This window comes from Mobula birostris, chromosome 21 (assembly GCF_030028105.1).
Source record: "Mobula birostris isolate sMobBir1 chromosome 21, sMobBir1.hap1, whole genome shotgun sequence".
In the NCBI taxonomy this organism is placed as follows: domain Eukaryota; kingdom Metazoa; phylum Chordata; class Chondrichthyes; order Myliobatiformes; family Myliobatidae; genus Mobula; species Mobula birostris.
Genome location: NC_092390.1, coordinates 48084136 through 48110434, shown reverse-complemented (window position 1 = coordinate 48110434; position 26299 = coordinate 48084136). Strand labels below are relative to the sequence as shown.

The 26299-nt window shown below is 39.1% G+C and overlaps 1 protein-coding gene across 3 annotated transcripts in view; it reads left to right on the top strand.

Moving 5' to 3' along the window:
* The window catches only part of dock1 (dedicator of cytokinesis 1), a 555786-nt gene that overhangs the window by 276817 nt on the left and 252670 nt on the right, over positions 1-26299 (top strand). The window lies entirely within an intron of this gene.

Here is a 26299-nt window from a genome sequence, read left to right as displayed (position 1 = left end):
AAATTCACCACTCTCTGGCTAAAATATTTCCTCCTTACCTCCATTCTAAATGGTCAGTTTTGAGTTTGTGCCCTCTAGTTCTTGATACCCCCACCATAGGAAACATGCTCTCCACATCTACCCTATCTAGTCCTTTCAACATTCAGTACATTTCAATGATATCCCTTGCATTCTTCTAAATTCCAGTGAGTACAGGCCCAAAGCTGCCAAATGCTCCTCATGTGTAAACCTTCATTCCTGGAATCACCCTAGTGAACCTTCTCTAGACTCTCCAATGGCAACATATCCTTTCTGAGATATGGGGCTCAGAACTGTTGATAGTACTCCCAAGTGTCTTATGAAGCCTTAGCATTATCTCCCTGCTTTTATATTCTATTCCCCTTGAGATAAATACCAACTTTGCATTTCCCTTTACCACAGACTCAAACTGTAAATTAACCTAGGAGTCTTGCATGAGGACCCCTAATTTCCTCTGCACCTCTAATGTTTGAACCTTCTCCCCATCTAGACAATCGTCTGCACTTTTTTTCCTTTTGCCAAAACGCATTATCATACATTTCCCAACACTGTATTCCATCTGCCGCTTTTTGCCCATTCTTCCAATTTGTCTAAGTCTTGCTGTAATTACTTTGCTTCCTCTGGACTACCTATCTTTCCACCTATCTTCATAACATCTATAAACTTTGTCACAAATCCATCAATTCCATTATCCAAATCATTGACAAACAATGTGTAAAGTAGCGGTCCCAATACTGACTCCTGAGGAACATCACTAGTTACTGGAAGCAAGCCGGAAGAGAACCGCTTTATTCCCACTTGTTGCCTCCTGCCTGTCAGCCATTTCTTTATCCATGCCAGTATCTCCCCAGTAACACCATAGGATTTTACCTTGTTAAGCAGCCTCATGTGTGGTACCTTATCAAATACCTTCTGAAAATCCAAATAAGTGACATCCACTGCCTCTGTTTTGTCCACTCTGCTTGTTACTTCCTCGAAGAGGTCTAACAGATTTGTCAGGCAAGATTTCCCTTTACAGAAACCATGCTGACTTTGACTTATTTTATCATTAGTTTTCAAGTACCCCAAAATCTCATCCTTAATAGACTCCAACACTTTCCCAACCGCTGAGGTTAGGCTAACTGGCCTATAATTTGCTTTCTTTTGCTTTCTTTTGCTTTCCTCCCTTCATAAAGAGTGGGATGACATTTGCCATCTTCCAGTCCTCTGGGATAATGCCAGAATCAAGAGATTCTTGAAAGATCATGACCAATGGATCTGTTATCTCCTCAGCAACCTCTCTCTAGACACGAAATGTAGTCCACCTGCTCCAGGTGACTTATCCACCTTAAGACCTTTGAGTTTGCCTAGCATTACGATGGCACTAGCTCCTGCTCCCTGACCCTCAGGAACTTCTGGTGCACTGCTAGTGTCTTCTGCAGTGAAGTCTGATGCAAAATATCCATTAAGTTTATCTGCCATTTCTTTGTCCCCCATTACTACCTCACCAGCATCATTTTCCAGTGGTTCAATATCAATGATCACCTCCCTTTTACTCTTTATATAACTGAAAAAACTCTTAGCATCTTGCCTTATATTATTGGCTAGTTTGCCCTCTTTTTTTCATCTCTCCCCTTCTTATGGCTTTTTTAGTTGCCTTTGGTTGGATTTTAAAAGTTTCCCAATTATCCAACATCTCACTCAGTTTTGCTACCTTATATGCCCTTTTATTGGCTTATATGCAGTCCTTAACTTGTCAGCCATGGTTACCTACCCCTGCCATTTGAGAACTTTTTTGTTCTGTGGGATATATCTATCCTATGCCTTGTGAACTATTCCCAGAAATTTCAGCCATCTCTGCACTGCCGTCATCCTCGCCAGTATCCGCCTCCAATCCACCTGGGCAAGCTCCTTTCTTGTGCCACTGTAATTCCCTTTATTCCATTATGATACTGATACATGCGACTTGTGCTTCTCTCTCTCAATTTGCAGTGTGAATTCAATCAGATTATGATTACTGCCTCCTAAGGGTTCTTTTACATTTATTTCCCAAATAAGATCTGGGTTATTAAACAACACCCAATGTAAGATGGCCTTTCCCCGAGAAGGCAAAACCACAAGCCGCCCTAAAAAGCCATCTCGTAGGCATTCAATAAATTCTCTCTCTTGCACTCCAACGCCAACCTGATTTTCCCAATCCGCTTGCATATTGAAGTCCCACATTACAGTTATGACATTGCCCTCCTTACATGCCTTTTCCAGCTCCCTTTGCAATCTCACCCCCACATCTTGACTACTACTTGGTTGTCAATATATGATTCCCATAATTTTTTTTCACCCTTGCAGTTTCTTAACTCCACCCACAAAGATTCAACATTCTCTGACCCTGTGTCACCTCTTTCTAAAGATGTAATTCCATCTCTTACCAGCAGAGCCACACCACTGCCTATGCCGTCCTGCCTGTCCTTTTTATACAAAGTGTATCCTTTGATGTTAAGCTCCCAACTGTGGCCTTCTTTCAGCCACGACTCAGTGATAGGCACAATATCATACCGACGAATCTCTAATTGCGCCAGAAGTTCATCCACTTTGCTCCGAATGCTAGACGCATTTAAATACAGCACCTTCGGTCCTGCATTCGTCACCCTTTTGAATCCTCTCGCTTCAACTGGTACTTACGTTTGGAGGTCAGTCCAACAGTCAGTCAAAGCAACAAAGATGTAGAACTTTCCTTTCAGATAATGCCAGATGCCTCCATCACAGTCTTTGCAAACATGTTATCGCATTGGCAGTTAGGATTACCCAGAGATGTGATTCAGCATGTGAAATAACATTTAAATACTTGCAACAGAACTGTTGAGTGTGATCCTTGTAAAAGAATGGTTGATCATTGGGGATCAGAAGATTCAGAAGGATAATTTTGATGCTCAATGACTCCAAATCTATTCCACAACCAGTTCAATTCATTCCATGTGATATATAGAAACAGCTAAGAGTCCTAGATACAGCAAAGGCTGTGTAGCCAGACAGCGCCTCAGCAGCAGTATTAACAGTTTGTATTCCAAAAGCTAGCTGTACTTCCAGACATATTGTTCTAGTGTAGTTTCAACACTGGCATCAATATGCAACATGGAGAAAATGCTCACTATGTCGTATCTGCACAGAGCAGAACAAATCCAATATGGTGCAATACTGCCCAGTCTCTTTTCTCATTCAGCAAAGATGTTGTTAACAGGTCTGTCAAATGGAACATTCACACAGATGATGTTTCAATGTTACCAGAACCATTCAGCTCCAGATACTATTGCAGCCTTTGTCTGATTGTGAACCAGTAAGCTGAATTTCAGAGAGCAGGTGAGATTGCTAAAGCAGCATTTAATTAGGTGAGCTGATAAGAATCTCTAGTAAAATGAAAGCTGGGGCTGTAAAGAGGTGATATTTCAATTATTGCAGCAGTACTTTGCACAAAGGTAGTTGGTTATATAGGTGTTGGAGGTAAATCATTGCAGCATGCAGCACAAGACATGTTTGCAGGAGTTCTGTTTTTCTGAGTGGTGTCTTAAGTCATTGGCGTGACCACCAGCAACTTAACTGAACCAACGATATGCATCAGGTCACTACTAAAACAGTTCACAAACTGCATATTCTGACACCTCAAAGTTTGTTTCATTTAGAAAGCCCACACAAGGAACTTAATGGCATTCTGCCCACTTTACTGGATGAGTGCAACTCCCAACAATGTTCAATAAATTTTAATACCATAAAGGACAAAGAAACTCACATGATTGGTACTCAGACACCGTATGTATTATTTACAAAGTATATTGTAGTTACAGGTGCAGTATTCCAGCAGCACCTCCCAAATCTTAAATGTCTGCCACAAAGAGAGACAGTAGGAGGAAGATCGTGGAATGCCATTACCTAGCGATCCTCCTTTAAATTGCAAACTGTACTGACTTTTAAATACATCTCTATTTCTTAATTGTTATTGAGACCAAATCCTGGTACTCCCTACCCAACATCACTGCTGGAGTCCCATCACCAGAAGAATTGTAGCTTCCCGCCACTTTCTCAATAGGTTTGAACAACTAATACAAGCTTTGCCTTTAACTCATATATGCATACAGAAAGAAATATTAGAGATTATAGGGAACTATTTCTCATCGTAATCATTTTAAATAAGTAGTTTTTCAAACATACAAAGAACAATCTGCCTTCTCACCTAAGTTTCTTCAACCTTGGAACAAAATGTTTACATGTAACTGACAATTAATTCTAGGTTTTGTTTTTGTTTTAATTAATACATTTCACCATTCTGCCCCTACTACCTGGCATTGTAAGTCACCTCACTGGAAACTCTCATATTATGAATTCACTGTTGCTTAAACTTCCATGATAATTGTAGAGTTTGTAATCGATGATTTTATTGAACAGGAAAGGGCTGCTGTTATTAGTGCTTTGGATCATGGCTGGTTTGACTTAAGAGTAGAGAAAACTATTTGAAATGAAAGATTGAGCATTTATTTCATGAGAGTGTATTTCAGGATACAACAACGCAATTGTTCATGATCATGCTTCATTTCACATGTTCCATTGCTGTTGGTCTATATCTGAAATGGAAACCAACACTGGAAATGAGTGATAGAATTCTTACAAGGAATGTATGATCTTTGATTGGGTGAATGCACGATCTAAGTACAAACATACATCATTCAAAGAACCAGCAGATGAAACCGATTCATCTGCTTAGAAAGTTAAAATTTGCCAATTTGACAGCAATGCTGTGGTTGTCTGTTTTAGATAAAAATGTGCACTTCATCAAGTTTGAATAAATATCTCTTGTGATTGCTGATACTATTTGTTTACTGGGGCCAGGAAGGGAAGGATAATTTATCTGAATCTTATATGGAAATTTTAATCCTTTCCTGTCACAAACATTCTTTCCATTCTTTCCTTTGAAACCTTACTGCAACTGCTTTTCCAGCAGACTTATTTGTTAACCAAAATATGTTTCCCAAATCAAAGAATCGATTACATATAGACTGAATTTTATCTTCATATTTTAGATGCATTTAGAACTTCAGTACAGAGAGATTATATTGTCATCGATGCTTGTATTCTTCTTGGACCCTTTTTTATCATATCCTAAAAATGATTGAAGGCATTCTGTGCTTTCTAGGTATACTGGGAAAGTTTGGGTGAGAGCTTAATGAAGGCACAGAAATAGGTTTTCTATCCTTAACCTAGAATTCTAATGCACTTTTAAGGTTATGATAGATGGAATGAGAATTGCAGAATGACATATACTTGATATACTTGGTGCTTAGTACTTGACATAAATTGGTCTTTGTACTTTTGAAGCCACTTTGTCACCCCAACAAAGTGCTGTGGGATTGATATTTGTGGAAACTGGGGGTATATATTTATATTTTTTTCTTGATCCACTAAAAATCTTCACATGCTATGATTCGTATCTCAGTGCTTTCTTTTAAGATATCACATTTCTTGGCACCTTCTGTAAATGGTAATTTGCATTTTTTCTTGCTCAGCAATGCAGTGTCCAGTGTGATTCTGTTGTGACCCAGCCTGAAAGATGATCAGGCCAAAGACTGATGTCATCGGATGGGCAACAATTCAGAATGCTCTCATCCTAAATTATAACTTTGGAACTTGAACACAAAGATATCCTATTGTTAAAACAAAGTTGTTGTCAAAAATTTCTGTTTGTTTTTTCTCTTTTCCAATTACAAACTTATTTTAGGTATTCTAACAATAATAGCTCTTGACTTACTGCCAAGTTATTTGTATTCAAATTGCATTTAAAAGAAATCTAAAAATATCAGATAATGTTGCAAGGATCTAATTTACACTGTCACCGGCTTATTTTGTTAGTATAGTTCAAAATTAAACTGGTGACTATAGAAAAATAAATAATTTCAACTTCCAGAATAAAAGTTTCCTATTTTTACCCCAGTTAACTGTGTACCATTGCAACAGATTTGTGTTTACATTCACACAGTTCTCTTAGGAGTTATCAGTACATTATTATTTATATAATGTTTAGTTATTTATTTTAATATGCATTTTACATCATCCAACTTGAAAATGAAAGACTTGGTTTATTAAAGCCACTGAGTAATTCCAAGCACTTTATAGCCAATGAAGTATGTTAGAATTGGTAGAAAAGGCAGCAATAAATGCATATACAGTAAAAGCCTACAAGTAATAATTGATAAAGATGGTATAATTTTGAGCAGAGGTAGATTGATGAATTAATATTGGCCTGCACGGATAAGTTTCCTTCTCTCCTGTGAATTGTTTCCAAATGAGACAGCAGGTAGGGCTCGGTTGATGCCGTGTACTAATTACGTTCCCTTAGTAATGCACTGGAAAGTCAGCCTACATCAAAACCAAAGATTACATTTCAAAGGATGTATCTTAAACCCTTAGCCCTGATCTGGAGTAAGACCACTAACAGCCGAAGTATGACTGACAGGTCATTACCTGTATTGTAGCTGATCATTATAAAGTGATAAATTAAGCAACAAAAGTGGAATGAGAAAATTTCACAGGCAATCATTTAGGTTTCCTTCTTCTGCATTTTGAGATATAGATTTGAGGAGTGTAATAATGTGTTAAGAGCCATGAAAGCACTTCTCATTTTCAGCAGTTGCTTTCTCAAAAGCATCCACCACCTTTAGGAATGCATATATTCTAAAGGAAAGTTGGGAATGCTCAATTAACACTGGCCTGGCCAGAATCTCCAGATCCCAAAATATGAATTTTAAGAAAATAACATGAATAAATATTGCTGTAATTCCTCATGATTCCAGAACAATCACTTTGAGTATTTTGGAAAGTTATAGTGTCTTGAAACTAGGAACAGGAAACTTGACTTTGAAATTGATACAAAAATGGATGTTCTACAGATATAAAGTGCACATGTAAAATAACTTACTTGTGGGATTGTGGCTTGTATAAACTAATACATAATCCTTTCAGATTTTGTGGGATTTAATGGGCACCACAGTAGCATAACGGTTAACGTGACTCTATTACAGCTTGGGGCATCGGAGTTCAGAGTTCAGTTGCGGCGTCCTTTGTAAGGAGTCTCTGTAAGTCCTCCCCATGGAATATGTGGGTTTTTTTGAGAGTGCCCTGGAAAAGATGCACTGGGTAGGGTAATTGGTCTTTGTAAATTGTCCTGTGATTAGGTTAAAGTTAAATCTGTTGTTGGGGGTCGCCAGGGTGGCAAGACTCGAAGGGCCAGAAATGTCTACTGCACACTGTCTCTCTAAATAAAATAAATACAGAAAACTGCCTGTTCTGGTTTGAGCTATTTTTTCATCAGATATTCATGCTGTGAATATTTCTAGCTAATGAATAAAACGATGTATAAAGAATACTAAACTTCAAAGCCAAGATAAATTGCAATTATTTATTAATGTTTTGATCTCTAGTTTTGCTTTACTAGTTTACTATATACTGTTTTGAGGATTGTGTGGATAGTTCAGCTATATATGACTATTGAATTAAATGGGATAGTTCTATTAAAATAACACTTAAGTTATGATTTCTACACGAAGAAGATTGTGCATCATGGTGTTACTTTTGGGTTAGAGATATGTTTCTGGCTTTTTTTTATTCCCCAACTATAGCAGGAATAGATTTCTGGTATCTATTCAAAATCTTTTATGAAATCTCATATTCATGTAAAGCTATTAAGCTGTTTTGAGAGTATTTATATGGCCTTAGATTCTTCCTATAGAAATTTATCGATTCTAGTTGCAAAACATTGAACCATGGATGAATTACTATAAAACAGTAATTAAATTTACCCAGGAATCTGTAAAGAATTCATATTAAAAAAATAAAATTGTATTTGCATTTTTCATTGTAAAATAAAGTATTAAGATCATTCCCGGAAATACTTAGTGAATTTTACTACATAATAATTAGAGTGATTACAAAATAAAGGCTTACTTTTTATGTTTACATTTAGGGTGCTAAAATATAAGTGAGGAGATTAACGGACTATTGCTTACAGAAAGTAAATACTTAATATTTTGTTCTTAAAACTTTCAAATAGCTATGATTTGCTTAGACTGAGATAGTTGATCCTTCCTTTTATCAGTTTGCTCTTAAATATTGTTAAGGTTAATTTTGTTCTCTATTTGTTGGTGTAGGAAAATTATAAGTGAATTATTAGTTCATTGTTTAATTGACACTTGCTTAACAATTCTGAAATAATTCTTAACAGGTGAAGCATGTTGTTAACCATCATTTGTTAAGTCCCATTGATCTGTTTCTGTTGTGATCATTTTTTCCATAGAATCTAACTCTGGTAATTAATCTTCTAATTTATTTCCAAGAAATAAGTTCAAATAAATCACATGTGTAAAAAAATGTCTGTAAATGACTGCACTAGTTGCTTTTAAAGAAAGATAATTCACCTCAGCTAGATTGCAAGACTTCTTGCAGTAAGCAGAGGATGATCTCAAATCATTATTGTTTAAACAGAAGAAACAATTATTTCCTTAAGCCTCACTTACAAACCTCATGAAGTACATCTTAAATAATACTAATGTTAGTGGGTAAAATAACCTTTAATAAGGAACTGAAGGGGTTAAAGTGAAGTAATTCTTTCCTTGCAGCCAACCAGTGATATGAAACCAAATGGTAAAATGGACTGCTGTTCTTTTCAGCCCAACCGTTTGTTACACACTAGAGCATTGACATTATGGAATTCTTTCTAAAATTTCTGCATTATTATAGAAGAATACTTTTATTTTGATGAAGTTCCTGTGAAGAAACATTTTTAGGGAGGGTTTAAAGGCAATGGAAATCATTCATCTTTCAGTAGCAGAGAAGCGCTGGTTTGCTGCATCTTTATAGGGAATTTCCGGGTTAACGTGCACACAACCAAAAACATGGTCCCCAATTAGTATGTTGATGGTTCCAGTTATTACAAATTGTTATTTTTTATTTTTTGCTTCTCTACATGAACCATTGGATCTCACTGGACATTGAATCACAAATGATATTGTGCTCACCTCTTTTCTAAATTACACTTCTGTCCAGCAGACACTTATAAATTATTAGATGCTAGGAAAGCCACTGCATTCAGGTGAAGAAACTCGTTTGAGTTGGATATTTGTATAACAGTCTGGTTTTTACATTAGTCAAAAACAATCCGGATATCTTACATCTAAAAGTAACTTAGGTTGCAGTCAAAGTATTTGCATATCATAATTTTCATTCAAGATAACCTTAAATATTTGTATTTCTATTAATTGGTATATATGTTCATGAACTGCATTTTTAAATTGGATACGATAGAATTAATTTAAGTTAATTTTCCAACTAGACTCTAAATGGTTGCTTACCTTTAGGTAAATTAGAAATGAAAGAGTGATGTCTGTGCACTACTTCTGTTGTGGATATCCATGTGTACGTAGATTCTCTGTAATAATCCAGTACTGTGAAATATGAAGTATCAGTTTACTTTCCAGGCTGCATTTTAAGCTATTGCTGAAAGTTCCCTCCGCTCCATAGCATTTAGCCGGCACCTTTCCCTTTATAATACTGAGACATCTAGCCAGCTGTGACCAACGGTGCATTCGCTAGAGGCAGCCACACACTTATGAAATTTCCTGTTACTGAGATTGCCGTATACAAGCTCTCCAGGCTGCTGGGGAAGACCAATTCCTATCAGCTGCTACTGGCAAGCTGTACATGCAAAGCAAGACCTCGCCTCCTTATTATTTTGGCTGAAGATGTTTCTATAGTGGATACGTGCCAGCAAGCTTTTACACAAACTGATTCCAGGCTTCTTGAAGTGAAACTGAAAAATGATATTTTGCTGCAGTTTTTTTTAATTGGATGTTTTCTGCCCACATGTTCCATGCTGACATTTGAGAGAAAACAATCAATTCTGGAAGTATTGCAGGCTGCTGGCTCCCCACTAAGGAGATTTAGAATATTACTGCTTTTTAACCCCTTTCCTAATATAACTGAATTTTGATGAGGAACTTGTTGAATCTGACATGCAGGCCACTCAATTGTAATGGACAAATTGTAATAATACAAATTTTCAGTAAGCTATAATATTATCTTTTCAGTTAACATTTTTCTATTCTTTTGATTTGTGATTTGTTAGACCATCAAGAGTTATTGCATACTATCAGTTTAACCATAGCTTCATGGGTATTTTATTAATTATTGCTTTGCCCTGTAATTTAGTGGCAGGGCAGTCTTATTCAAAATAGTACTGTTATAAAGATTTCTTTAAAAGGCTTTTTATATGTGAAGCTACATTTAAGTTTTGTTTTAAGCAAAATTACAAACCCATATGTCTTATTTGCATTGAGTTAAAACAAAGCTAGGGGTCGTGTGAGAGCTGTGCATCTTGAGAGTTAGCAGCTTTAATTGTGGAAAGACTGCTGTCTGCATCAGTTGACGCATACAGTGTGAACTATTGGGAGTCGTTCATCAGTTTAGTCAGTTGGGAGCACTAGGATCATTAGTTGGTGAGCTAAAAGCAATTCCTTTCATATTGCTGCATCTTCAATGACATTAAATAGGTCACTGCTCTTAGACTTGTAATGCGACTCTGGAGATTTTTTCCTTATTGGGGATCATAACTTGTAGAAATTGCAGATGCATTTCATTTGAATTGCTGCTAGTTAGTATCTGTCCTTTGTTATTATATATATGTGGTACTAAATTTTGCATGTTGCGCTGGACAACTTTCTTATATGACCCCTTTTAGCCCAGGTTAATTTTTTTTCAAGTGACTTTTTAATTACACGTTAGCTCATGGAATATTCATGTTATATTTAATCAGAATCTATTAGTTTAATTTGTGTGACTATTTTACTCACTGCCCGTTATGCCTGCTGGCATTTAGGGCAGCAATTTAGGTCTTCCATCTGTCTCTCAGTGTTCAGGCTTCATCGTGTCAGTGGCTTCACTTGATTTTCACTACTGTCAGCCATGCAAGTCCTGGGTGAAGACTCAGGAATACCATTGCACACAGACGTAGAAGGAGTCTTTATTGCTGTTTCCGTAGCAATTTTGTTTAACTAGTCAGGGTTGTTAGCTCTAGACTGAACCCCCGAAACTGGAGAAACAGTGAGCAACATTTTGTCTGGCCTCTACCCTTTGAGGTGCTTGCCATCGGTGATCCTACCAAAAGCCAAAGCATAAGGCCCTGATTCTGGGTCAATAAGGCACACAAGCCGCCAAACCACAACAAGGTCCTCTTGGAGGAATGTGTGAATTGAAGAAGAAATTATTTTTTCTCAATGAAAAAAGAATTTATTAGAGTTTAGTAGAATTAAATCAACACACACAAAATGCTGGAGGAACTTAGCAGGTCAGGTAGTATCTATGGAAAAGAGTAAACAGTCAACGTTTCAGGCTGTGACCATTCTTCAGGACTAGCAGTCATGTGTTACTGTTGTTTGTAATTTACATCCGTTGTGTGAATGTAATTTTTGTGGTTAATCACGATATAATTTGATAGATACATCAAAGTGACTTGCAGTGCCATGAATAGACATTTTGTGTTTATGTTCAAAAATCATTTAAACTTGTCATTGTTAGTGATGATTTGTGTCTGTAAGGTTTTATTGATTGTCTTCCTGAAGGCCTTAATGTACGCGGTGAGTTATAAAACTTCCTTAGGTGACATGTTCAAGAAGGCTCTGACATGTAACAGAAGAGTTTATGAGGGTTGTTAAAGGGCTGTAGGAGACATTTTTATCAGAATGTTGTACTGAATGAGTCTAAATGCACTTTGTGTTCTACAGGGTTATTACAGATTTCTGGATGCAAATTCCTTCCAGATGCTTCGCATTTTTAACCAATATACATAATTTACTTCAGCTTCACATCAAGTAAAATGTTTGCGGTTGCTGGGAGTTGATAAATGCTATAATACAAATGAAAATATGATATTTTAAAATTTTATCGTGCAATTGAAGGGAAGTTTAGAAATCAGAAAATTTCAGGAAACTGATTTATTCAGAACTTTTCCATTGAAGGAGGTATTGTAAAGCATGAAAGTTACTGGTTTAATGCCTCAAAAGTATAATGATGCTTTTCCCAGTCATCTACACACAGCCTTAACAATTTGCCAAATCAAGTTTTTGTGCTGCTTAAAAAATAATTCTTCAGTGTTTTAGAGCTCACAAGCACAGACAAAAATATGTGACCTAACAAGTAATGTTTGTTTTGAAGAAGCACTGATGCTTTGCCGAGGTAAGTATGGCAGTAGGAAGGAGAAGAAGGTGGTATTGATTAAGAGATATAATATGTAGAGTGAGCAAACTTGAAGATTGAGTTCACTGGGGCAAGATTTAGCTGCAAGATTATTTGAAATTGAAAAGAATAAGAAGACACATTTCTTCTTTATTTCCGGAAGACATAATGAAGTAGAATAACACAGAAAGTGCTGGAGGTCAGGCAGCACCTACGGAAGTTAATAAGCAGTCAACATTTAAAGCCAGTATCCTTCATCATGAAGTAGAATAATGCAGATTAACAATTTATGCGGTATTTTGTAATTATGTTACTAAACCTCGATTATGGTATTAGCATCAGTAGGTGTAAAAATTGGTTGATGTTCCAATTTAGAATCGTTATTTGTAACAATATATCTTTAATAAGGAGAAGGGATAGAGAAACTTCAAGAGAGTATTTCATCGGAGGATCAGAGGTGGAGAGGGTCAGGAACTTTGAATTTCTAAGTATTATTATTTCGGAGGACTTATCCTGGGCCCAACATGTAAGTGAAATTCTGAAGAAAGCACGGCAACCCCTCTACTTCCTTAGGAGTTTGCAGATTCGGCATGACACCTAAAACTTCGATGTATTTCTATAGATGTATAGTGGGGAGTACATTAACTGGCTGTATCACAGCCTGGTATGGAAACACCAATGCACTTGAATGGAAAATCCTACAAAACATAGTGGATATGCTCATCTTATCATGGCTAAAACCTTCCCAATCATTGAACACATCTAAATGAAACACTGTTGCAGGAAAGCAGCATCCATCATAACGGAACTCCACCACCCAAGTTATGTTCTTTTCTTGGTGCTGCCATCAGGAAGAAGGTACAAAAGCCTTGGGACACGCCACCAGGTTCAGGAACAGTGTTACCTCTCAACCATCGCTCTTAAACCAAATGGGATAACTTCAGTCAACTTCACTTGCCCCATCATTGAAACATTTGAAACCATTAGACTTACTTCTATAGACTCTTCATTTCATGCTCTCAATAATTATTACCTATTTATTTATATTACTGTTTCCTCTTTTGGCATTTGCGCAGTTTGTTGTCTTCTGCACTAATTGTACCCCTTAGTTGGGCGGTCTTTCATTGATTCTGATAATAGTAATTTTTCTATAGATTTGTTGACTTTGCCCACAAGAAAATGAATATCGGTGTTGTCTATGTCAACGTACAGTATTTGAATTTATTTATTTAAATTTTACATCCGTTCCACAACGTGAGGAAGTAAAATCTTTGTGTTATGACTCTGTCATAGTGTACAGACATAGGTATTTATAAGTCTAATGGCTTGTACAAAGAACCTGTTCTGTAGCCTGTTGGTCCTGGCTTTAATGCTGCGGTACTGTTTGCCAGACAGAAGCAGTTGAAGCAGTTAATGGCTGGGATGACTGGTGTCCCCGATGATCTTCCAGGGCTTCTTTACACACCTGCTGCTGTAAATGTCCTGGATGGAGTGGTGTTCACATCCTCAGATGTGCTGGGCTGTCCAAACCACTCTCTGCAGTGCCGTGATCAAGGTTGGTGCAGTTCCTGTACCAGATGATGATATAACCAGTCAGGATGCTCTCAGTGGTGTCCCTGTAGAAGGTCTTGAGGATTTGGGGGCTCATGCCGAACTTCTTCAGTCACCTAAGGGGGAAGAGCCGCTGTTGTGCTGTTTTGTCACACAGCTCATGTGTACAATCCAGGTGAGATCTTCGGTAACAACAGGAATTCTGCAGATGCTGGAAATTCAAGCAACACACATCAAAGTTGCTGGTGAACGCAGCAGGCCAGGCAGCATCTCTAGGAAGAGGTGCAGTTGACGTTTCAGGCCGAGACCCTTTGTCAGGACTAACTGAAGGAAGAGTGAGTAAGGGATTTGAAAGGGGGAGGGGGAGATCCAAAATGATAGGAGAAGACAGGAGGGGGAGGGATGGAGCCAAGAGCTGGACAGGTGATTGGCAAAAGGGGATCGAGAGGATCATGGGACAGGAGGTCTGGGAAGAAAGACAAGGGGGGGGGACCCAGAGGATGGGCAAGAGGTATATTCAGAGGGACAGAGGGAGAAAAAGGAGAGTGAGAGAAAGAATGTGTGCATAAAAATAAGTAACAGATGGAATACGAGGGGGAGGTGGGGCCTAGCGGAAGTTAGAGAAGTCGATGTTCATGCCATCAGGTTGGAGGCTACCCAGACGGAATATAAGGTGTTGTTCCTCCAACCTGAGTGTGGCTTCATCTTTACAGTAGAGGAGGCCGTGGATAGACATGTCAGAATGGGAATGGGATGTGGAATTAAAATGTGTGGCCACTGGGAGATCCTGCTTTCTCTGGCGGACAGAGCGTAGATGTTCAGCAAAGCGGTCTCCCAGTCTGTGTCGGGTCTCGCCAATATATAAAAGGCCACATCGGGAGCACCGGACGCAGTATATCACCCCAGTCGACTCACAGGTGAAGTGTTGCCTCACCTGGAAGGACTGTTTGGGGCCCTGAATGGTGGTAAGGGAGGAAGTGTAAGGGCATGTGTAGCACTTGTTCCGCTTACACGGATAAGTGCCAGGAGGGAGATCAGTGGGGAGGGATGGGGGGGACGAATGGACAAGGGAGTTGTGTAGGGAGCGATCCCTGCGGAATGCAGAGGTGGGGGGAGGGAAAGATGTGCTTAGTGGTGGGATCCCGTTGGAAGTGGCGGAAGTTACAGAGGATAATATGTTGGACCCGGAGGCTGGTAGGGTGGTAGGTGAGGACCAGGGGAACCCTATTCCTAGTGGGGTGGCGGGAGGATGGAGTGAGAGCAGATGTACGTGAAATGGGGGAGATGCGTTTAAGAGCAGAGTTGATAGTGGAGGAAGGGAAGCCCCTTTCTTTAAAAAATGAAGACATCTCCCTCGTCCTAGAATGAAAAGCCTCATCCTGAGAGCAGATGCGGCGGAGATGGAGGAATTGCGAGAAGGGGATGGCGTTTTTGCAAGAGACAGGGTGAGAAGAGGAATAGTCCAGATAGCTGTGAGAGTCAGTAGGCTTATAGTAGACATCAGTGGATAAGCTGTCTCCAGAGACAGAGACAGAAAGATCTAGAAAGGGGAGGGAGGTGTCGGAAATGGACCAGGTAAACTTGAGGGCAGGGTGAAAGTTGGAGGCAAAGTTAATAAAGTCAACGAGCTCTGCATGCGTGCATGACGACTGCATTGTCGCTGCTTCCTGCACGCATGCAGAAGTTGTTATCTTGACACCATTGACACCATTGTGTCAGGGTGTTAACCTCTCCTCTGTTGTATATGTACTTTGATAACATATACTTTGAACTTATGAAGGAGTAGGATACTGATGGCAAAATGTTCTGCCACTATGAAAAGTGAAAAGATGGGGTAGGATGCAATAAGCAATAAGTTAAAATCACTAGAAAACTTAAGCTGAGAATATAGTGGAGTGTAAGGCTGGAAAGATATGGAATGCTAGGAGATCTGAAATCAAAATATGATTTTAAAATAAAGTAATCAAGTCTGAAGTGTTGTCAAAAATATTCTGTAATGTGGCATTTAATGCTGTCATAAGGCGTTTAGTGCCAGATGGAACATAGAACATAAAATATAGAACAGTATAGTACAGATTCTTTGGCCAGCAATATTGTGCCAACCTTTTCACGTTCTCTTAAGATCAATCAAAGTCTTCCCTCTTACATAGCTCTTCATTTCCCAATCACCCATATGCCTATCTAAGAGTTTCTTAAGTACCCCTAATATACAGCCTCGACCACCACCTTGTAGGTGTTCCACACACCCACCGCTCTGTGTAAAGAATTTACTAGAAATTTCCCTCTCTATACTTTCCTCCAATTACCTTAAAATTACACTAACTTATGCTAACCATTTCAGTGCTGGGAAAAAGTCTCTGGCTATGCACTCAATCTATGCCTCGTATCATCTTGTACCTCTCTCCTTCCTTCACTCCAAAGTGAAAAGCTCTAGATTGCTCAATCTATCTTCATAAGATATGCTCTCTAATCCAGGCAGCATCCTAATAAATCTTTTCTGCATCCTCTCTTAAGAGTCCACATCCTTGTAATAATGAGGTGACCAAAACTGACACACTATTCCATGTGTGGTCAATCCAGAGTTTTATCGAGTAGCTACATTACTTCACAGATCCTGAACTCAATTTGCTGACCAGTGTCTTCTTAACAATCCTATCAACTTGTGTGGGAACTTTAAGGGATCTATGGTTGGGAACTCTGTTCCTCCACATTGCTGTATCCCACCATTAACTTTGTATTCTGCCTTCAAATTTGACCTTCCAAATGAAATCATTTCAAAAGTTCTAAGTATATAACTCTGAAATTTTCTTCTCCAGATAATCAGGAAGCCAAGAAAGAAAAGAACGGCAGCACAATCTTCAACCTCCAAATCCCTCCTCCCCACACAAAAAAATGAACAACAACGGAACAGGCACATCAACCCCCAACCCCCCCCCCCCCCCGCACACAAAGAACGAGAAAGATTGGGTGAAAAATTGGGAGCAGAACAATCTCACCAGCGATTAAAAAGGCAGAATACAAAAAACACCCATGACACACATACAAAAAAAATGTCCGGCGTTCAACTCCACATCCAAAATGGAGAAAACCTGAACAACATTCTCGCTTTCCATAGCAGAACAATCTCACCAATGATAAAAAGGCAGGCTCCCCCCATCTGGCAACAGCAATTACCCCCAACGATAAAAACGCATGCATTTCAATTTCCCTCATCGCTTTAATCAGTGAACAATGGAAGCTTTAATTAGTAAAATAGAATCGAACATCGACCCACAGCCTTCTTGCCACAGGATTCCCACATGCTGCCTCTGTCTCGCAGAATCCCCTTGGAGACTGCAGAGCATTGAAACACCCAAACGATCTCCCAACTGTAAATCACAGGCTCCAACAGTTCAAGAATCACATTCATGACAAAAAAAAAGACATAAAAGTAGTGAAATATATGGTTTCATGCTCTATCCAGAAGATGTCAAATGAAGGAGCATTGTACACAGACGTCATCCTGGCAGCATTTCACATTTTTCTGGGTTGAACTTCATCTGCAACTTCTCAGCCCAACTCTGTACAACATATTTAAACATATTGACTTTAATGACTTTGAAGCATGGAGAGTTAATAGGAAGACTTTTGAATAGTGAGAATAATTGTCCCTGCATGTTGATCAGTACGTTATCAATAAACAGAAATTCCTTATACTTCGGTTTCAGCAGTTTGTTGGCAACAGTTTTCCCCATTTTTCCCTCCTTTCTTGTATATCAGTTTTAAAATTTCTATCCATTAATGTTGGTTTAATGATTCTGGAAAGATGCTGAGAACCTTGGGAATTATGGAAGGCTAATTGTTTTTAGCTGTATCATCCAGCTATTTTAAGGGTTGGGGATATTACTAGTTCTGCTAGTCCTGGTCTCTCCCCAACTACCAGAATATTGAATCTACTGGCCAATCTAACCCCGTAATGAGTTAGTAACAGTTCTCCACTGTTGTTGGGTAGGTTGCAATTTGCCTTTACTTTGAATTCTGTTTGAGATCTTTAATATTAAGAGTACAGTAAGCGTTGAAGGATTTTGTGAATAAAACAGTCAAGAATCGTTTTACATGCTTACCAAAAGCTGCAGGCCTTTACTTCCATAATGATCAAAAAAAAAACATTGCCTTACGCTGATATCAGTACGTCAGACACAGTCTCTTAAAGTGAACAGGACAATTCAGTGATGATGTTTGTGAATTATGTAAAACAGTTTCTATTATAAACAATATCAGATGGGGTGCCAAACTGTGCTATCCAGATGATGATGAAAGCTCAAGCCACGTCCACAGCCGTCATTGACACTAGAGAGACAACATAAAAGGAGAGCATCAGTTTAGCAGCTTGTGGAATGAAATGGTGTTAAAAATTCGCGATACTTAAAAACTGTTGCAGGGCTTTAGTATTGAAAAGTCCATGATAGTGGTGACTTTTTGACAGCAAGTGCTTTACACCTTCTGCAGAAATGGGGTGGCTGAGAAAGTCAGTGGTAGACTACTCGAACCGGCATTCAGCAGGCTTAATAATCAGCCCATGTTGGGTTTAAGCAATTGAAAAGTGTGCAGACATGTGATAAGTTTTTGGTTTTGGATGCACTGGCAACAAGTTTATCAATTGATGTAGTAAAATTTGGTATTGTCCATGGTGATTTCTTGCAGCGTGACCTGGGCTTCTGCCTGTGCAAACCACATGGTAGCGTGCCTCTTACAAAACTCCAGAAGCTTCAAAGTGAGTGTGTTGGTTGACATGTCCTTGAGAAACTCTGGAATTGTCTGAGAGCATAGGGGGTCACTATTGTAGGATATTGTGAATAAAGCATGCAAGAGTCATTTTATGTGCTTAACAAAAGTCGTAGTCCTTTACTTCCATTACGAACAGACAAAAAGCAGTGGCCTTACGCTGAAGTCATTACGTCAGACTTCATCTGTTGAAGTGAACACAACAACGCAATGGCTGTGTTTGTGAATTATGTAGAACAGTTATGAATAGTATGTTTCATTTGTCACCCATTACACTACCGTACAGTGTTCTCTTTACATGCTGGGCATGTGGTTTATTAAGATGTATATTGGGGCTTAATCTTCATTTTAGCACATTATTGCATTCAGGGCAGACTAGATAGCATCTTTTACTGAATTAACGGTTTTCCAGCAGTAGGTGATGTTCATCTCCCGTGTCCATACATAGCCTTTAGAGCAAGCATCCTGTGATACGTGGTTACTGGAAATGAAGCTCAAACCAAAACCCCTACATCTCTTCCCAGAGAAAGGTGGCATGGCGTATTGCAATATTTGAAGATTCAATAAGAAGGGCCTTTCTTGCCAAAAACTAAGCAAGGTCTTGGTGTTTCTTTGAAACCTTTGATTGGCGTTTTCCAAATGGCCTTGAGTACTCACTCAGGACCCACTTTTTTTTTTACCTACAAAGTTCCTTGTTTTGTATAGACTGTGACTAAACGATTTATGATTAAAGGGTAAGTGTTCTGAGAGATGGGTGGTGCAGATCAGTAGAACCAAAAGGAGTATTTCAAGTTGAAAAACTCGGTATAAAAGTATTTTTTGGTTCTTTTGTATTTTATGCTGTGAGGATATTACTGATCCATTGTTTTATTTAAGGCTACAGCTCTCTTCCACAAAACGTAGCATTCCACCATAAAACATAGTGTACCCTCTGCAAAGCATAGCGGCCCCTCCATAAAGCATGGCTCCATCCAAGGATGATCTCAGAGGATTCTGTAGCAAGGACTGAGAGCTTTTGGAGCTCTATACATCTGCCCCATTGACTGGAGCAGTACAGTAGATTCTGAATTCTTTCCTGGATTTTTGAGGATGTTATCCTGACTCAATGACTGAGTTACAGAGAGAGATTGAGCAGGTAGGACTTTGTGGATGGTAGGGTATGAGAATGTGGGGTAATCTTATAGACATGTATAAAATCATGAGGGGGATAGATTGAGTAAATGTAGTCTTTTTCCCAATGTTGGGGAACCACGAACTTGAGGGCATATGTTTAAGTGTGAAGGGAGAAATTAAAAATAGGAGCATTTTGGCAACTTTTTTCACCCAGAGGGTGCTGACTATGTGGAATGAAATGCCAAAGAAAGTGTGTGAGGCAGATACATTAGCAATATTTAAAAGGCACTTGGAAACTGCAACAAGCTTCAGTGCAACCCTCAGCATATTCCTGTACCTTGGAATATGCCAATCAATAGCATATTGTTGTTCTGGGAAAACAAGCTGTGCCTTTCACTGAATTCATAATTTTCCAGCAGCCATTAATAGTTTTTCCATGTATTTAAGTGAAATTTGTATAAGTACATGGACAGAGGAGTATGGACGGCCATGGTCCAGGTCGATTAGAAGTTTGCTATGGACTAGGTGGGTCAAATAAATTTTTTCTGTGTTGTAGTCCTCTATGTCTCTTGTGTATGATTAGGAATAGCGTTAAGAACTCTCGCTGTGAATCTTGTTGAAAAAGTATTGTAAGATATCTTTGGGAAACTCTGAAGCAAAATACAAGGCTTTCTTGCTATTTACTTCGAGGAGTTCCTTTTCCACATGCATTTCCTATCAATTGCATCAGGAAGTGATTATGGTTTCAATTCTGTCTGTCTCCAGCTTTCTGAACACATTTGAACTTAAAGAACCACCTCCTGCCAGCGCATTAGGAATCATTGGAGGGTTTCATGGTTCTCTAGCCTGTAAAGTACCATAGAAGTTTTGAGGTGGAGGCAATGGTGAGCACTGGTCAAAGGTGAACACTGCAGTGATGTTGGAAGGCTGCTCAGGACTGACCCAAGCGATTTGGCCTGAACCGGGGCTCCACTGGTGGGCTGCCAAAGATTTCCATGTGGTGACATGGAGTTTGCTTTGACTCAATCAGATCTGTGATTCACATTGTTAATGCAATTGAAGTCACTGGATAGATTGACGAACAGTTATTGCCAGGAGTGCTGCATACTGATAGAAGGTGATCAACCATTAGGAGAGTCATCTAAAGTCTGCTCGCATTGGGGTTATATATTCAATCCATTTATTCCAGATTTGATAAAATTTTTCTTTTTGAGTTCTCAGGGAGTAAGTCAACTTTTCCATTTTAAATATTTCCAAGATAATTTCGTACCAATCTTCTAATGTAGGTGGTATTGGATTTAGCCATTTTCTAGTGATTGATTTCTTACTTGCCGCTAAGAGGGCCTGCAGCAACTTTATATCTTCCTTCTGTTCAAGGAACAATACATGCCCCAAATAGAGCGTCTCAAAGTTCCTAATGATTTATATTGCTCTTCTCATCAACACAGTAATATTGCTAACGTAAGCACCCCAGTCTAAATGTTTGGTTTTTTTTTTGGTTTTTTTTTGGAAAATAGAGAATTAACACAAGTAAAGGGAAAGATTTGGGAAAGGGATAAAAAAAATGAAAAAATTAAGTAAATAAGTACATAGGGATTGGATAATTATGTCTGTGGGCAGGAGCAAGCATGAACAAATTAGGATATAAACACCTACAATGGTTGGTATATAGGCTTGTATACAACATTTTGGACCAGTGGAAATGGTCCAGAAGGGTTGTGTGGAAACTATTATTACATACATTTTTCTTAACAACTAATTTCATTACTTAGCCTAATAGGTTAGATTTACCACAGTACATAATTATCTATTTAAATGTTTATTTTCCTTTTATATCATCTCAATGTGTACTTAAGAATGTATAAATAATTGTAGTTTTATACATATAAAAAAATGGAAAAGGTTATATGTGTGAAAAAAGTACATGATATTTGTGAATTCCTTATCCAAATAAAAATAAAATTAAAAAAAAAGGTGATCAACCATTTTTTCGTTAAATCTGGTTTATACATTGATCAACTGAAATGGAGAGCTTCTGTACTCTAGATATGCTTCAAGAAGATGGCCACCAAACACTTGACTTCAGTAATAGTGAAGTTGGCTCTCTGTACAGAGAGAGCAATAGTAGTAATGCAGAAGCAGCAGTAATTGCTTCCAGACAACATCAACTGCCCATGAGGCCACTATCACAATGAATACCTTGACGTTATATCTTCCTCTTTTCCCTTCAATTTTAATGTTTCTTTCTGTGTCCAACTTTGACCTATCAGTCAGCCAATATCCTCGGATCAGAGGAAGCTACTGACTTACTTCTGAGATACACGCTGCATTTTGCCATTGCTCTTGTGAGGGGCCCTTTAAGTTTTTTTTTCCATTCACCTTTTGCCATTCTGTGCTTATTCTTGCCACGGTTAGAGCCAGTGCTCTAACCGTGCCAGTAACTTTCCTGTAATACCATGGGCTGCTAGCTTGTTAAGCAGCCTCATGTCTGGCACCTTGTCAAAGGTCTTCTGAAAGTCCAAATATACAACATCCACTGCATCCCCTTTAACTATCCTACAGGTCATCTCCTCAATCAATTCTACAAGGCTTGTCAGGCAAGATTTTCTCTTAAGGAAACCATGCTGACTTTGTACTACTTTGTCCTGTGTCACCATGTACTCCATAACCTCACCCTTAACCATTGACTCCAACATCTTCCCAACCACTGAGGTCAGGCAAGCTGGTCTATCATTTCCTTTCTGCTACTGTCCTCCTTTCTTAAAGAGTGGAGTGACATTTGCAATTTTTCAGTGCTCTGGCACCATGCCAGAGTCCAATGATGTTTGAAAGATTGTTAATGCCTCCACAATCTCTACCGCTACCTCTTTCAGAACCCTAGGCTGCAGTTCATTTGGTCCGGGTGATTTATGTACCCTTGGGTCATTCAACTTTTTGAGCGCTTTCTCCCTTGTAATAGTAACTGCACTCACTTCTCTCAAACCCTTCAACATCTGGCACATTGCTAGTGTTTTCCACAATGAAAACTGATGCAATATTATTAACTACTGTACCTTCAAATTTCATCTTTTCTGTCCTTATTGTTTTTAGTTGCCTTCTGCTGGTTTTTAAAAGCTTTCCAGTCCTCTAGAGTCCAAATAATTTGGCTCCATTCTATGTCCTCTTTTTGCTGTTATGCTGTCTTTCTCAGCCACAGTTGCCTTATCCTCCCTTTAGAATGCTACTGCTTCTTTTGGATAAATCGGGAGGTGGGAGGAGAAGATGGCGGCGTGACACAGCACGTGTAGCCTCTCCGGTGAAATGAAATCATATTGTTAAATAGGGGCTGTGCACAATCCTGATTTGATGGAGACAGCCGTGAGAGCACAGAGGAACATCTGGAGTAACTTCTGAAATGCCCGGTTCGCTGCCGCTGCTACTGTGCGATCGAGAATCTCCAGAGGGAAGGCCCCAAAATCCTCGGCTTTGCCTGCTGCTGGCGGTTGGGGCTGGGGTCGAAACGTTCGGCAGAGATGGTGCTCGGTGTCAGAGGGCTGGTCGGAGTTCGAAGTTTTCAGACGACACAGAGTCAGACTGTGGTTGCGTATGGCAGGGAGAGTTTTCTTCCTTCTCCCGTCTGCGTGAGATGTGGGATTTTTGAGAGACTTTGAACTTTTTACCATGCTAATGGCCTGTTCTTCATCAAGTTAAGGTATTGCTTGCACTGTTGTAACTATATGTTATAATTATGTGGTTTTTGTCAGTTTTTCAGTCTTGGTTTGTCCTGTGTTTCTGTGATATCACACCGGAGGAATATTGTATCATTTCTTAATGCATGCACTACGAAATGACAATAAAAGAGGACTGCATGTCCTCATAATCTAATCTGATCTAATTTAAATCAATCTTGTGTCTTCCCAATTACTCTCAAAAACTCCAGCCATTGTTGCTCTACTGTCTTCCCAGCTGGTATTTCCTTCCAACCAATTTTGGCCATCCCCTTTCTCATGGCTTTTTAATTATCTTTACTCAAGTGTAATACTGACACAATCAATTTGAGCTTCTCTCCCTTGGACTGCAGGGGAAATTCTAACATATTCACTGCCTCTGAAGGGTTCCTTTACCTTAAGTTAACTCATCAAATCTGGCTCATTACACAGCACCAATCCAGAATTGCATTTTCCTTGGTGGGCTCACTAATCTCCTCTAAAAAGGCATTTTTAGGATTAGGATTAGATTCAACTTTATTGTCATTGTGCCAAGTACAGATACAAAGCCAATGAAATGCAGTTAGCATCTAACCAGAAATGCAAAGAATAGTGTTATTCATAAAATAACTGTGAATAAAAAGTGTGACAGCACACAAATATAAAAGTACTGAGACAGTAGAATATGGGTGCAATACTGCTTAGCGCTGTGATGTGAGATTCAGCAGGGTCACAGCCTCAGGGAAGAAGCTCTTCCTGTGCCTGCTGGTGCGGGAGCAGAGGCTCCTGTAGCGCCTACCAGATGGGAGGAGAGTAAAAAGTCCATGGTTAGGGTGAGATGCATCCTTGATAATGCTTTTCACTCTGCCCAGGCAGCATTTATAGTAGATGTTCTCAATGGTGGGCAATTGGGTGTCGATAATCCGCTGGGCAGTTTTCACCACACACTGGAGTGCTTTGCGGTCCGATACGGGACAATTGCCACACCACACTGAGATGCACTTGGTGAGTATGCTCTCAATGGTACAGTGGTAAAAGTCCGTCAGTATCCTGGGACAGAGTTGAGCTTTCTTGATGCTCCGCAGGAAATAAAGGTGCTGTTGCGCCTTTTTGATTTCATAGATATTCTACAAAATTCCTTCTCTTGAGATCCAGCATCAAACTGATTTTCCCAGTCTACCTGCATAGTTACATCCTCCATAACTATTGTAACATTTTTTCTATCTCCCATTGTAATTTGTACCCCAGATCCTAGCTACTGTTTGGAGGTCAATATATAACTCCCGTTGGGGTCTTTTTACACTTGCAGTTTCTTATCATTCCCACAAGGATTCTCCTTCTTCTGATCCTCTGTCAATTTTTTCTAAGGATTTCATTTTTTTAAATCAACGGAGCTACCCCACCCACTCTGCCCATCTTTCTTCCCTATCGATGTCCGAAACATCATATCTGTCAATTTCTAAACGTGCTGCAAATCATCTACCTTATGTCATATATTACATGCATTCACATATAACTTGTATTCACCGCACCGCTTTTCAATTTTGTCACCATGTTGCTTGAAATTAAATTCTTATCACATTCTAAGCTTTTTCTTATTCTTTATTCTGGAGACTAGTAACTTCTGCTGCACTCTCCTTCTGTTTTACTGTGCCCATAATTTTCCAATCTGTTAAACTCACTATTAACTTTAAAGCCCTATCCACAGCCTAGTTATGTGATATGCCAGGACCCTGGTTCTGTCGTGGTTCTCGTGTTACCTGTCCCATCAGAATAGCTGCTTTCTTTGCAATACTGGTGCCAATGTCCCATGAATTCAAAGGTACCACTCCCACATTAATGTTTGAGCCACATATTTAGCTCTCTGATCTGATCTGATTAACCCCTTATGTGCTGTATTTTGTATTCCCATTAAATCCATTAAATTCCTTGTTACTTTGCTGTTTATGTTATTCTAGGTCTAAGTCTGTGCAAGTGAACTAGTTTGGAACTTGAGGCTGAGTCGTGCTGTTGAATTAGTTTTATTCTAGTTCTAGATTTCTGACATCTGAACAAAGCAGCTTGTGGCTAAAATAATGAATCATTCCCTCAAAGAGCACTGATGATCAGTAAGATAAAAGTATTGTGGATACTTCCATGGAAATTATTTTTAGAAGGATGTTTTCATATTTGAATATGCTTTGTTCAATCACAAACACAAGAAAGTCTGCAGATGCTGGAAAGGGTTCTGATGAAGGGTCTCAGCCCAAAATGTCGACTGTTTACTCTGTTCCATAGATGGTGCCTGACCTGCTGAGTTCCTCCAGCGTTTTGTGTGTGATGCTTTGTTCAATTCACTCTTTGTTCTTCTGATGGTTACATAGCAGCACACAGTTGATAAATCAATAGGGCATCAAAGGTTGTTGGGAGAAAGCAGGAGAATATTGTTGAAAGGGATAATAAATCAGCCATGATGGAATGGTGGAGCAGACTTGACGGGCTGAATATCCTAATTCTGCTCCTATATCATATGCTCTTATAACTATTCAACCATTGAGTGACTTAAATTTAAGTAAAACCTAAGTGTTAGAAGCAGGAAAAGATAAGTCTTCCCTATTCTACTGTTCACTAAAATCTCAATTGATCTCTTACCCACTGGGGCACTACTGTAGTGTAGCAGTTAGCACAATGCGATTTCAGCTTGGGACATCAGAGTTCAGAGTTGAGTTCCAATGATATCTCAAGAAGTTTGTACATCCTCCCCATGAAACACATCAGTTTCTTCTGGGTACTCTAGTTTCCTCCCACTGTCTAAAGACGTACTGGCTGGTCGGTTAATTTACTGTTGTAAATTTTCCTGTGGTTAGGGCAGGGTTGAATACGTGGGTTGCTGGGCAGTGCGGCTCGTTGGGCCAGAAGGGCCTGTTCTATGCTGTATTTCTAAA